Source organism: Mustela putorius, unplaced genomic scaffold (assembly GCF_011764305.1).
Source record: "Mustela putorius furo isolate JIRA1106 unplaced genomic scaffold, ASM1176430v1.1 tig00003976_pilon_pilon_pilon, whole genome shotgun sequence".
NCBI classification, from domain to species: Eukaryota; Metazoa; Chordata; class Mammalia; order Carnivora; family Mustelidae; genus Mustela; species Mustela putorius.
Genome location: NW_025422118.1, coordinates 7,341,061 through 7,353,804, shown reverse-complemented (window position 1 = coordinate 7,353,804; position 12,744 = coordinate 7,341,061). Strand labels below are relative to the sequence as shown.

General features: G+C 42.6%; 1 protein-coding gene and 1 long non-coding RNA gene across 8 annotated transcripts in view; both read left to right on the top strand.

The window, feature by feature from the left end:
* UNC5D (unc-5 netrin receptor D) overlaps positions 1 to 12,744 on the top strand; it is a 538,042-nt gene that overhangs the window by 218,091 nt on the left and 307,207 nt on the right. The gene's annotated exons all lie outside the window — the stretch shown is intronic.
* Positions 9,079 to 11,393, top strand: LOC106006442. Its single transcript, XR_001180476.2, has 3 exons — positions 9,079 to 9,268; positions 10,306 to 10,520; positions 11,354 to 11,393. It is a non-coding gene; the product is annotated as an uncharacterized LOC106006442 (long non-coding RNA).

The window sequence follows — 12,744 nt, the reverse complement described above, 5'->3', positions numbered from 1 at the left end:
ATCGGGCTTTCTGCTCGGCAGAGAGCCTGCTTCCTCTTCTCTCTCTCTCTCTCTCTGCCTGCTTGTGATCTATCTCTGTCAAATAAATTTAAACCGAAAAAAAAACCAACAAAACCAACTTGAACCGTAAAGATTTCTTAGGTATTCTATATTGAAGTCTCTTAAACAATACAGATAGTGTTTTTAAAATATCAGGTGTGCACAGAATATTCTTAAATTTAATAAAAAATAATTATAGGCTGGGACTGATCGGCTTTTTGCACTTTTCTCCTAATTTTCCCTGGGATTAAATGACAATTGCACGGAACAAGAGGAAGAGAACATCATACCAAGGGGGCATGGGGTCTTTGTCTTCGCATAGGTGAGTTAAGGACCCAAAATATTAGGGTGAAACAAACAACTTGGTTTTGGCAAAGACATTGCTCTACTGACGTGTGCAACAAAGTTGAATATAGGAAGGGGTTTGATCTCATAGCTCCAGTCCCCATTTTAAGTAAAGTCAGAACTTAATTCTCTCCTCACAAAGTCGCAACCATCTCTAGACATGAAGCTAACACAGGCGGGTTTTTCAGTCTTTGTACTTTCATAAGCCATGGGATGTCTTCCCCTCTGGAGCGTCAAATCCTTATTTAAGATTTCCAATACCTCTTTGGATTGGGTACATGTTGGATCTGTATTCTCAACAAATGTTTTCTTCCTGGCAGAACTACAACTTGTTTAGGTAGATATTAAAAGCATTTCCAGTTGGATTTGCATATGTCACAGCTTTGCCTGAATGTGTTCCCACAGACTGAATCCCTGTCCCATTTCTCCCACCTAGCATCTCCCCCACTCTACGGCTGAAGCCCAAGATGGGTTTCCTTTATTGATATAACTCTGACCTTTAATATTAATTATGAGAGAAAAAGTGAGAAGGTAAACGGAAGCATCTATGCAGATCTGGAAAGTCACTAATGCTAATGTGAAATGCAGCTATTTTTAAAAATATGTTAGGTATCACTTTTTTACATCAGGGACTAATTATATCCCGAGAGGCAGGACCTGGTGACTCTGAGCCAGACCACCTGGCTTTGCCCCCAGCACCAGGTCTCCCAGCTGTGTCAATCATTCCTGCTTCAGGTACCTCATCAATAGCAGTAGTAGCAAGACCTGCCTCAGAGAACCGCTGAGTGTATGAAATCCACAAGAACAGAAGCTTCGGGAAGACCAACAGTTGCCTCGTTTTGGTTATGGAGATCTCCTCAGCACCTATAATGGTGCTTAGTTATTATATCCGTGCATTTACGAACTGTAAAGTGCTTAAAACTGTGACTGGCAGGGGTGCCTGGGTGGCTCAGTTGGCTAAGCAACTGCCTTCGGCTCAGGTCACGATCCTGGAGTCCTTGGATCAAGTCCCACATCGGGCTCCCTGCTCAGCAGGGAGTCTGCTTCTCCCTCTGACCTCTCTCCTCTCATGGTCTCTCTCTCAAATAAATAAGTAAAATCTTAAAACAAAAAAACACACCAAAAAAAAAAAAAACAAACCAAAAAACAAAAACAGAAAACAGAACAGCGCCTGGTAGGTAGAACATTTCCAACCAAAGTTGGTTATGATTGTGTTTTGGTGACAACTTGCCTGCTGTCCCATGCAAATTTCTAATTTCACATTGATCTATCAGGAAATGGTTTGCCAGTGATCCCGTGCCAGTGGTTCCAGCCCTCTATAGATTTTGATATTTGTGATTACTTTCACCTGGAGAAAGCCATGGGTAAAGTTGAATTACTCTAGCTCTTGGGGGCCCAGGTTAATTTCAATGTCCTGGGTTTGTAGGTCTTTCTTATCCTGCTCAACATATGTGCAGCTTTCATTGTTCACTGTGTGGTTTTTGTTTTTTCCCCTTTAAACTATCTCGTCCTGGGACGCCTGGGTGGCTCAGTTGGTTGGACGACTGCCTTCAGCTCAGGTCATGATCCTGGAGTCCCGGGATCGAGTTCCGCATCGGGCTCCCAGCTCCACGGGTCTCTCTCTGACCTTCTCCTTGCTCATGCTCTCTCTCACTGTCTCTCTCTCAAATAAATAAATAAAAATAAATAAAAAAAAAATCTTAAAAAAATAAAAAAAAATCTTAAAAATAAAAAAAAAATTATAAACTATCTCGTCCTAAGTCTTCCTTCTCTCTGTCCTATCCTTTTCCGTGTTTTCTTCTTTTGTGCACCTTTTACGTGGAGGCAGTCTCCAAAAGTCAATTCTTGGCTGTTTTTGTTTTTTTCCTTTTTTTTTTCTTTTCCATATTTCATCTAGTCTTCCTGACCATTTCCTCAATCATGACCCTCCCCCGCCCTCAAAAACACTTGTGTAATATCTACTGTGTTCCTAAGCTCTGATAACAGAGCAGTATTCTTCTCACATTTGAGACCTGAGTGGTCGAAGAAGCTTCCATTCCCTTCTCTAGAACCTGATGGTTGTTGAAGATGTGTCGACTCTCCCTTATTCAGTGTTTTCCCATCTGCTGTGTACGTAGTGTTATCACTTCAGACCCTTATCGTGATCACCTGGGCTCTCCTCATGGGTCTCCCCACCTCCAGCACGTACCTGGCTGTCCACCTGCCATGGTGCAACCAGGATTGTGTTCTGCGTAACAAGAACCAATGATATCTCTCCGTGCTCAGAAGCCAATGGGGGAGTCTCAGGTCTCTCCTTTCCAACTTCATCTCTCCTTATGTCCTTCCCATAGGCCTTTGTTTCTTTACCTCAAGCCCATCCTACCCACCATCTCTTACTGTGGTCTTTTCCCAGCATGATAGGTAGAATAATACCCCCCACCCCTGTTCTAGTCCCTAGAACCTGGGAAGATGTTAAGGGGAATTCAGGCTGCAGGTGGATTGAAGATGCTAATTAGCTCACCTTAAACTAGTTCGAGCATCGTGGGGGAATCAGGTGGGCATCGTGTAATCACTAGCGTCCTTAAAAGTGGAAGAGGAGGGGAGAGGGGAGAGTCCGGACGGGCTGTGACCTCAGAAGAGGATATGCATGACGGCATGTGACATGAGCTCCATTTGCTCTTGCACGAGCTTTGAAGGTGCCCTGAGCCAAGGCATGTGAGCAGCTTCTGGAAGCTGGGAAGGGCAAAGACACAGAATCTCCCCGAGGACTCCCCAGAAAGGAGCAGCACACTTCCGAGTTAGTCTAGCGGGACCTGTGTCAGACTTCTGCAGAACGGTAACATCATGAATTGTGTTTCCAGCTACTGTGCGTGTAGTAAATAATTTGTTAACAGCAGCGATAGGAAACTAACATACCCACCTCTGTGCTTACAGGAAAGCTGAGGATAATGTTGAAGGTGAGCTTCTCCTTCCCACTGATTTACTGAAATCTGGTAAAGTTCAGGGTCCAGTGTAAATCTCACTTGTTCCAGGACTTGCTAGGCACTTGCAGGCAAAATTCATGTCTGTAACCCCTCCCTAGTTACCTAAAACTTTGCTGTGTCCGCGGTTTCTCTCTTTTATTAGCTGCACACATGTGTCTCTCTAACCTTGGGTTGTGAATGCCCTGAAAATAGGATTCGTCTATTACTTTTTTTTGTAGCCCCTCACAGAAGCTTTACACTCAAGCCAATGCTTTTTTGAATCCCATTGTAAAAATGCAACACGTTGTATAGAGTGCTAAACATGAGTCCTAAGTGCCCACAAGATGGAGATATTTCCTTAAAAAAATAATTTCCTTATCCCCTGAGACCATTTCTCTTTGACCCCTCTTGAAAACAGAAAACAAACTCCTTGCTTTTTAGTTGGAAGTGAGAGTATGGCATTTCAAGTCTTGTGTCTGTAATCATAACTCAGGATTTAAATATATATATAAATAGAGTGGAAATTTAATTGGCCATTTTAAGGTAAAGGGTTGCTATGCACATAAACTAGAATTAAATCGATTGGCTTAAGAGGACTTTAGTCAACAGCACAACCTCACGGTTGCAAGTGTGGTGTGGCCTAACGGCGACGTATTGTGGACGATGGTTGTATCTGATAGCACGGATTCTGGGTTCCCTTTAGGAAGAGGTCAGGAGAATATGAGGAAATGGTCCCACTTGCTACAACTTTGTTTCATTTTTTTCTATTGGAATACAAATTAAAGTCAAGGATACTCTCTCCTAGAGACTCTGACGAGGGGCAACAGTTCAGGTTGTGTGAACATCTACGGCTATAAGAGGACGATATAACGACACTTAGGATTGTCTTCTGAAGCTGCCTCTGACAGGCAGGTTTTGGATGTTTAAGCTCAGAAATTCATGTGCCTTCATCAGTTCTTTTAGAAGATACCTTCCTTAAACACGGCCCCTACCTCAGTGCCATGTGCCTTACGTTTAGTAATGGTTGGCTAGTTTCTCATGTCTGTTGTCCTTTTCTGAGAACTCAGCTGAAGCTACCTGTTCTCTTTCCAATGCCAAATCCATCCTGGAACTGTGTTCTGGGAAGAGGAGAAGTGTGGGAGGGTGTGTGGACATGCTGAGTTCGTTGGTTTCAAAGTGGGTGGATTGACAGTGTGAAGGCACAAGTTAAGTTTATGAAGCCAGGGTTGAAAATAATTTAAATTCCACGGAAATGTAGGAGATTTTTGAATTCATCCCCTTAGGTATGCAGCATTAATGTTCAGAGTAATCCAGGGCCCTTATTTTACATCTGAAGGCACCCCAGCCATAATGACACTATGATTGGGGAGGAAAAAATGCTTGTTTGAGTAACCTGTCAATAACTGTCTCCAGATATTTAAAGTCCTTGCAGATAGAGAAGGAAGTGGGGCATATAGGGCAAAACCAGAACTTTCTGGCAGTTGCTGGGGGGGAGGTAGAGTTCATTCACTGTTACAGAGCATCATCTTATAAGCTAAATAAGCGTGGAATGCACTTATAATGATCGGTCTTTCACCAAAAGGCTAGAGGATCACTTATTAGGGCAAGATTGGGTGGGAAGTGATACTGGGTAAACTTCGTGATTTTTTTTTTTTTTTTCTTCCTACCAAACCTAAAATTCTGTTATCAAAAAGACACACATGAATACACTCACATGTGTGCACATATACACTCTGAGTTTTGTTTCTGTAAAATATTAACCCAAAGTAAAGTGAACACTGGAACAGACTTTACTAGCTGTTGACTTTCGTCGGGTAAATGAAGATGGCACTTCCAATGTAGTGGTGGATGAAGCCAGCTTAACCAGGAAGCAGGCTTCTGGTGTTGGGTTGGGTGAAGGCTACAGTGATAAATGGTCATTGGGGACCTATGAAATGAGGCCTCAGATAAACAGGAATAGGAAAGTGCTTTTGAGTTTTGTAAACCAAAGATGACCAGCTCTTCTGCCAGCTGTTAACTTCTCTGTTTTTGCCTGCATTCTTTGGGATACCAAAATTTTCCTTCAGGTTGTGTAGAGTAGCTCATTGTGGTGAACTCCTTGTATTTCAGTGCTCCCCCCCCCCCCCACCTTTCCTACTAAGAAAGAACGAGTTGTCAGTATTAGCTACCACATACTGAGCTCTCTTGTGTGCAGCTTTGACCCCCGTGTTGGTAGGGTCTCTGTCTCCTTGAGGGATTTTATTTTGGGGGGGGGGTGGGTCAAGATTCTCTTTCTTGCAGATTCTTTCACCACCTGGATGGCTTCTTGCACTAACGGTTATCACCTGGCCAGTGGCAGCTAATTGCTCTGGGGGTTCGAATCTTGCAGTATGACCGGAGTCCCATTTTGCTGTCACTGAACAGCTCCTGGCAAAGAAGGTGTGATTTCCATGGGGTGGTGCAGATGACTTTTTAATTAGGATTTCTCTCTTTAGAGTGTGCTGCATTAATAGGTGGGTTAGAAAAAAGAAACTTGAGGGTGTGGGAGCGCTTGGGAAATGGGGGAGCTCTTGTTAATTGGCATTAGAAACCAGAGAAAAGTAGCCAGAGAAGCCTCTGCAGAAAGAAGCTATCCATGCTGTGTGACAGGTGGGAGTTGGAGAGGGTGGTAGCTGATAATAGGGACTAATCCATGATTGCACCTTTCTCAGCAAGTTAAAAATGCTCTAGCGACGGGACAGGAGCTATTAGCCCCTTCTGATCAGAGAGAGTTCGAGTTTTACCGATGACATTTTTTTACCACACCAGCATAGGTAAAAGCTTCTAATTATCAGGAGGACATACACTTCGTTAAAATTTGGAGCCAACTAGATTCGACTTAAACTTACAGTTCATTTAGGCTCCATGAGTCTCATTTTCTTCATCTTTAATGTGTGCATAATAGCGCTTGCCTAATCACATTATTGTGCAATTTAAAGCAAATGATACAATGCAGAGAAGGCACTTAGGCTAGGATCCGTCCATAGGCAGTATTCAGGCATTAGCTTGGGTCCTGAAAATATTTAATTCCAAGGAACCTAGAAGTTACCAAACACTCTGTCACCCTTTCCTGGAACAGCCTGGATCCGATGCATATAGTTGGGGTTGGAGAGGAGGTAGGACCCTCTACAGCCTTGAGTTTAATGATTTCTTTTGCTTCAGAATACCTATTTAATTAACACATCTATGCCTTAATTTTCCAGCCACTCCCAGAGCTGGATAGCACTAACTGCCCCTTTCTCACAGAGAAGCCACAAAGGTAGATATTATGAATTTATGCAATTTTTTCAATGGACCAAAGAAGGGCATTTGAAGGAAACTGTAATGCATTTCTCCAAGAAGATCTGAGTGAGCCATATAAGGTTTTCAGCTCAAAATCCGATCTCCTGACCACATTATTCATTTATGCCTGACATACATCAGTTTTCATACCTTAAGAGAAGAAGAAATCTCAAAATAGGATGGAGATTTAGGTATATGGCAAAGACCTTTTCTACTCTTTCTTTCTGTGTGTGTGTGTGTGTGTGTGTGTGAGTGAAGGAAGGGATGTTGGAAGTCTTTGGCCTTCTCGAATGTGTGATGGATCCCACATAATGGCTAAGCCACTCCTTTCTTGTTTTTTTTTTTTTTTAAAGATTTTATTTATTTATTTGACAGACAGAGATCACAAGTAGGCAGAGAGAAGGAAGCAGGCTCCATGTCAAACAGAGCCCAGGACCCTGAGATCATGACCTGAACTGAAGGCAGAGGCTTAAACCACTGACCCACCCAGGCACCCCACTCCTTTCTTGTCTTTTGGGTCCCCTTGGCAAAGATTGTTGTAAGCCTAGTACTGGGCAAAATACTGGTTCTGGTAAATACTATTCAGATTTGACCTTTGAATGAAGGTTAAGTAGAATCATGAACAAGTATCCGCTAGTATCCGTTAGGCGCTGAGGATTAACAAGGAAGTACAAGCAGTCATTGAGACAAACGTGTGTACAGAATTCCAATTAACCGAGACTGTATTGATGTAGGTTTGCTTAAAATGATTTGGAAATACCACTGGATGGTGTGGGGAATTGTAGGGAAAGACCCTCCTCTTTGAAAAAGCATTTGTGGCCATAGGCTGACATGATACAATTCTATGTAATTTACTCATTAACATAGCAAACATGTATTGAACAACTTCTGGTCCTGGCAGTTAATTGGTTTGTGGTAAATTAATTGTGCATCCTGACATTAGGAGGTGATGGTCCAGCTGGAGAAGGAAGACCTACACACACACACCCTTAGTGTGAAGACTTAACGTACGATTGCCTTGCCATTGACTGGTAAAGCACAAGTTGGCATCAGTAGGTAACAACCTACCACCCACCCCCATCACTATGTGTATTTTTATTAGGTGTCTTACGTGCTTTCCTAGAGATCATCTCACATAAGCTTTGTAACCAACCTTTGAGGTTGACTTCCTGTTTTGCAACTATTAAAGCCAACTCAGATGCTTAAAGGATAGTCTTAAGTTCACATAGCCTGCTATTTCAGGTTCCAGCCCTTGAACCTAGATTTCCTGATTCTGGTATCTTGAAACTGATTCCTTGATCCTAGCTGTTTGTCCATCCCGACCTGTGGTTCAGAGCCATTGCTTGAGAAGGACTATTTGAGGACCTTGTTCTGCACCCAGGAGTGACAGATGTTGTTTACCCACTAACACCTTCTCACCTCAACATTTATTCAAAACCCCCAATATCCAGGGAATAACCACTCTGAGAGTCCGGGAGTAAATATCTCTATTGATACAGGCTGTAGAAGATATTTCACAAGCAATAGAGAATTGAGGAATACACCAAGCACTTTCTTGTCTTCCCCATGCGTGCTACTGGAAGACACTGCCAAAATTCATTCGATTCTAGGTAGGAATACATTTATTGAAGGCTCTTATAATTGCAGTGAATTGCAGTACCTTGCTAACTTAGAAAACGTTGGGGAAAAAAACTCTGAATTTTTTTGTTGTGTTACTTCAAGTTCCCCAGTGGACTTTAGAGTAATTAATACCAAAAGAAAAGTAGTAAAAACCTCCAACTGTTGCTTTAACACATTCTGTCATATTACATCTTTCTCTTGTTAGTATATATTCTTGTTCTTCATAGCTAAGACTTAATATTCTGGGATTTGGTAGTGTTTTCATGATGCACTAGACCACAACTATTTTTTTTTTTTTAATGTTTTACTTAATTAAACACATACTGGTAGGCACATCTTTTGCCTGATGGCTATTGTAGAATGTGGCGTTTGGTGAGTATTTAAAGATCCATTGAGTTATTAAAAGAGGAAGCTGCCATTACAAGGAGATATATTGATGCTTTATTGTGGATTACTGCCAACCAGTTAATGGCTACATAAATTAAAACAAAACAAAACAAGCAAACACTTCAGTGTTTGCTTTGTGGTTCAGTACCAGACGAGTAAAGCTGTTTAATTTTCTTAGTCCCTGTCTAAGGAATTAAGACAACAAGAATAAAATGAATAAACAAACACAAAACAGAGTCAGTCCCATAAATACAGAGAACATGCTGGTGGCTGCCAGAGGGGAGGGCGATGGGGAAATGGGCAGAATGGGTGAGGGGGAGTCAGAGATCCAGGCTTCTAGTTATGGAATGAGTAAGTCACGGGAATAAAGGGCACAGCATGGGGAATATAGTCAATGACATCATAATGGTGCTACATGGTGACAGATGATAGCTACACTTGTGGTAAGATTATCATAACCCAGCATTGTTGAATCACTGTGTTGTACCTCTGAAACCAATGTCTACTACTCTCAAAACACAATCAACTGAAAGGAGACAAAACAGACTTCACGTCCGTAGCGTTGAAATGAAGTTTTCCACTTCCACTGAAACTAGGGGTTCCATTCCTTGTAGGAGAACAAAAGGAGGCTTGAGGTTTGTATATTCGGATAAGAAGGTCTCCTCAAAAGAGCACTTCCTGAGCCCCATAGGTCAAGAAAAACTTCTGGGGAAGGAGAATGTATACGTCGGTATATGGGGCCTCCTTAGGGGAATGGTGCTCATACAGGAGTGAGCTTTGGGAGTTTAGAATCTGCATGGAAAAGAGGTAGAGGAGGTTGGGTTCTCCCTAGTTCAGGAGAGCAGCCCACAAAGGGAGGGGATGATGAGTGATAGAGCCAAGAGTGGGTTGGCAGGATGAGTAGGAGGTTGATACGTGGCCTTAAGCTGTGATGAGGGGGTGGAGTGGGAAGTCACAAAAGGGCTATTTGGAAGAACTTTGAGAAAAGTGTGAGGCTTTTAATCTGAATGTGAATTGCCCTGGTAAGGAACCAGATGAACTGTAACCTTGTGTTTTTAATGGGAATTAAGCTACGGTCTGACAAGAATGATAGCACACTTATGGGAAAGGATGTGGGGAATCGAGACCGTTCCAGGAAAATTAAAAAAAAAAAGAAAAAAGGCCAGATTGTCTCTGTTACCATAAAGCCCCTTGGTAAATAAAAGGGGGGGGGAAGTGATCTGTGCTCAGACACTGTGAACCAAGCAATCTCTTGAAGCACAAAAGAGGAAAAGTGACTTGCTCAGAAGTCTAAGAAGGACTTCGTCGTCCGTATTTTGTTGTCAGGCACAACTGACCAAGTATTAGTAGAGGACCCATGTTTCCTCTCAGACTGGACCTTTCCATGACACATGACTTGTCCTGGCTTGAAGAATAAGGAGAAACGGTAAAAGATGGAAAATAAAGACTTGGGGATGGAAAGCATTGTATAAAGGTGCAGTGTTAGGAGCGGATTTTTCCACAGGGTTCAGTGGCACCGGTGTGAGAGTCACAAAATCACATCCGCGAGGCAAACCAGAGTTGTCCTGCTGGGCTGACCACGCAGTGAACTAGGCAACACAGAATGTGAAAATGATATTTGAGTTATCGACTATAGAATGTAAGGTTTCTTTAAAAGTGATTGCCCTGACAGGAAGTGACAAAACCTCCCAGAAATGAGTGTGCGGATGACCTCTGTTACCGGGAAGGTGTGAACCTCCGTTGACAATGAGCGAGAACGGAGAGAGGATGTGGTAGCTGGAAATAGGCCTATGGAGTTCATCTGAGGGGATGGGGAATAAAGAGAAGCCTGACGGAAACAACCAACTAGGAACACTTGGAAACCAGGGAATGCAGTTATTCTGGAAGGTGAGTTTGATGAAGGCATAGATTTTTGTAGGCTGTATTCACTGCTTTATCATCAAACTTAGTGCCTGACATGTGGGAGGCATTCAGTGTTTGTTAAATATTTGGATGATGAGTGTATTATCCCTCTGACACTTAATTTTTCCCCAACCTTTATGTAGTAATTGGTGCTTTTACTTTGTATTAAAAGATACATCTTAGGGGCACCTGGATGGCTCAGTCAAGTGTCCAACTTGATTTTGGCTCAGGTCATGATCTCTGTGTTGTGAGATCGAGCCCCTCATGGGGCTCTGCACTGGGCATAGCGCCTGCTTAAGATTCTCGCTCTCCCAGGGTGCCTGCGTGGCTCCGTGGGTTGAGCAGCTGCCTTCAGCTCAGGTCATGATCTATCAGGCTCCCCCGTGGGTCTCCCTGCTCACTGGGGAGTCTGCTCCCTTTCCCGCTCGCCCTACTTGTATGTTTGCTCTCTCTCTTTCTCAAAATAAATAAATAGAATATTTTAAAACAAAAAGATTCTCTTTTCTTCTGCATCTTCCCTACCACTCTTAAAAAAATAAAATGAAAAAGAAAAGATCTTTAAAATTATTTTTTTAGGGGCGCCTGGGTGGCTCAGTGGGTTAAAGCCTCTGTCTTTGGCTCAGGTCATGATCCCAGGGTCCTGGGATCGAGCCCCGTCCCGCAGATCTGCTCAGCAGGGAGCCTGCTTCCTCCTCTCTCTCTGCCTGCCTCTCTGCCTACTTGTGATCTCTGTCTGTCAAATAAATAAATAAAATCTTTAAGAAAAAAAAAATATATATATTTAAATTTTTAAAAATTAACATATAATGTGTTTTTAGCTCCAGGGGTACAGGTCTGTGAATCATCAGGCTTTGGACATTGGGGAGGATATGTGCTATGGTGAGTCTCAAAAGTATTTTTTAAGTTGAAAGCATTCCCTTTATAAGCTCAAGAGTCCTCTAAAGCTTTAAGAATGAGGTGAAGGGCCTCTTTTTCTTAAATCAGAAAGGGCCACAAGGGATGCTGAATGGTAGAAGGTACCAACTATCAGGATGGAACCTAGACTTCATTTGCTGGGGGGAATGAATCACAAACTTGCCCTATGTCTGAGCACAACTGACAATGTATCAGGTCCGTTTGCTGGGCGTGTATGTGTGTATGCTTCCACCATAAGAAGTTTACATTCAGAGGCAAACCAGGGTGTTCCTCAGAAGTAATACCACTGGTGATTCTTTTTCTTCACCCCTTTCCTGATAATTTGCCACAGTTTACTCTTGACCTTGTCTAGTTTCTGATCCTTTAGTGTATTCAAAAACAAAAGAAGAATTTCCTGTTTGATACTGTTTAGTGACTTTTTTTAAAAATGGTTTTCGATGTACTCAAACGCCTCATTAAAACACTGGAAGAGAAGGTTTCCTAGCATTCAAACGCAGGAAAACCACTTAGGAGAAGTGGACTATGGGAATATGGGGAAAAGGATCCTTCCAGATAAGACGTATATGCTAATGTTCTATGTCGATAATAATTATTGCTGTCATTGTAGATCACGTACACTCAATATTTCATGAGCTTCCTTATTTCTACTGGTCTCTTGAGACTGAAGTGAAGCCATCGAGCACGTTCTGGCCACTGAACAGAAGTGTGACGAGTTACTTCTAGATGGAGGTAGTTAAAAGCCAGCGAGATGCCTCGTCTCCCCCTTCCCTGCCTCGGCAACCTTGAGATGGTGGCATTACCAGATGGCAGTGTTACGGGTCCCAGAATCCTGGACGGAGGTGGTCCCCCACTGACCTGCTTTGGATTTTATGTGCGCAACGAATATCCGTTTCCTGTATCAGGCCACAGAGTTCTCATTGCCGGTTGTACCAGTTAAGCTAAATTATCCTGCCTAATAAAGTTTTACATAAGGTTTTAGTGAACTGAACCACTTTATAGGGGTGGAAAGGAGGCTCCCCGAGGAGTGAATCATAAAGCTCTCCTTGTGTGGGTGGGGTTGACCATCTGAGCCTCAGTAGGTGAGATCCTTCATTATGTAAATCACTTAAATGCAGGGGATTGAACTGTGAGGAAGAAACAGGAACTGAGTTCATGTGTCCTCCCCAAGGGGTCTGGGAAGCTTAATCTGGGCTTTAACTTTTGGGGGATTAGGAAAAAATATTTCATGAGTAAATTGAAGGGTGTTTGCTTGATTGGTTTTGCTTTGGTTTTACTTGTGTTTTTTTTTTAAACT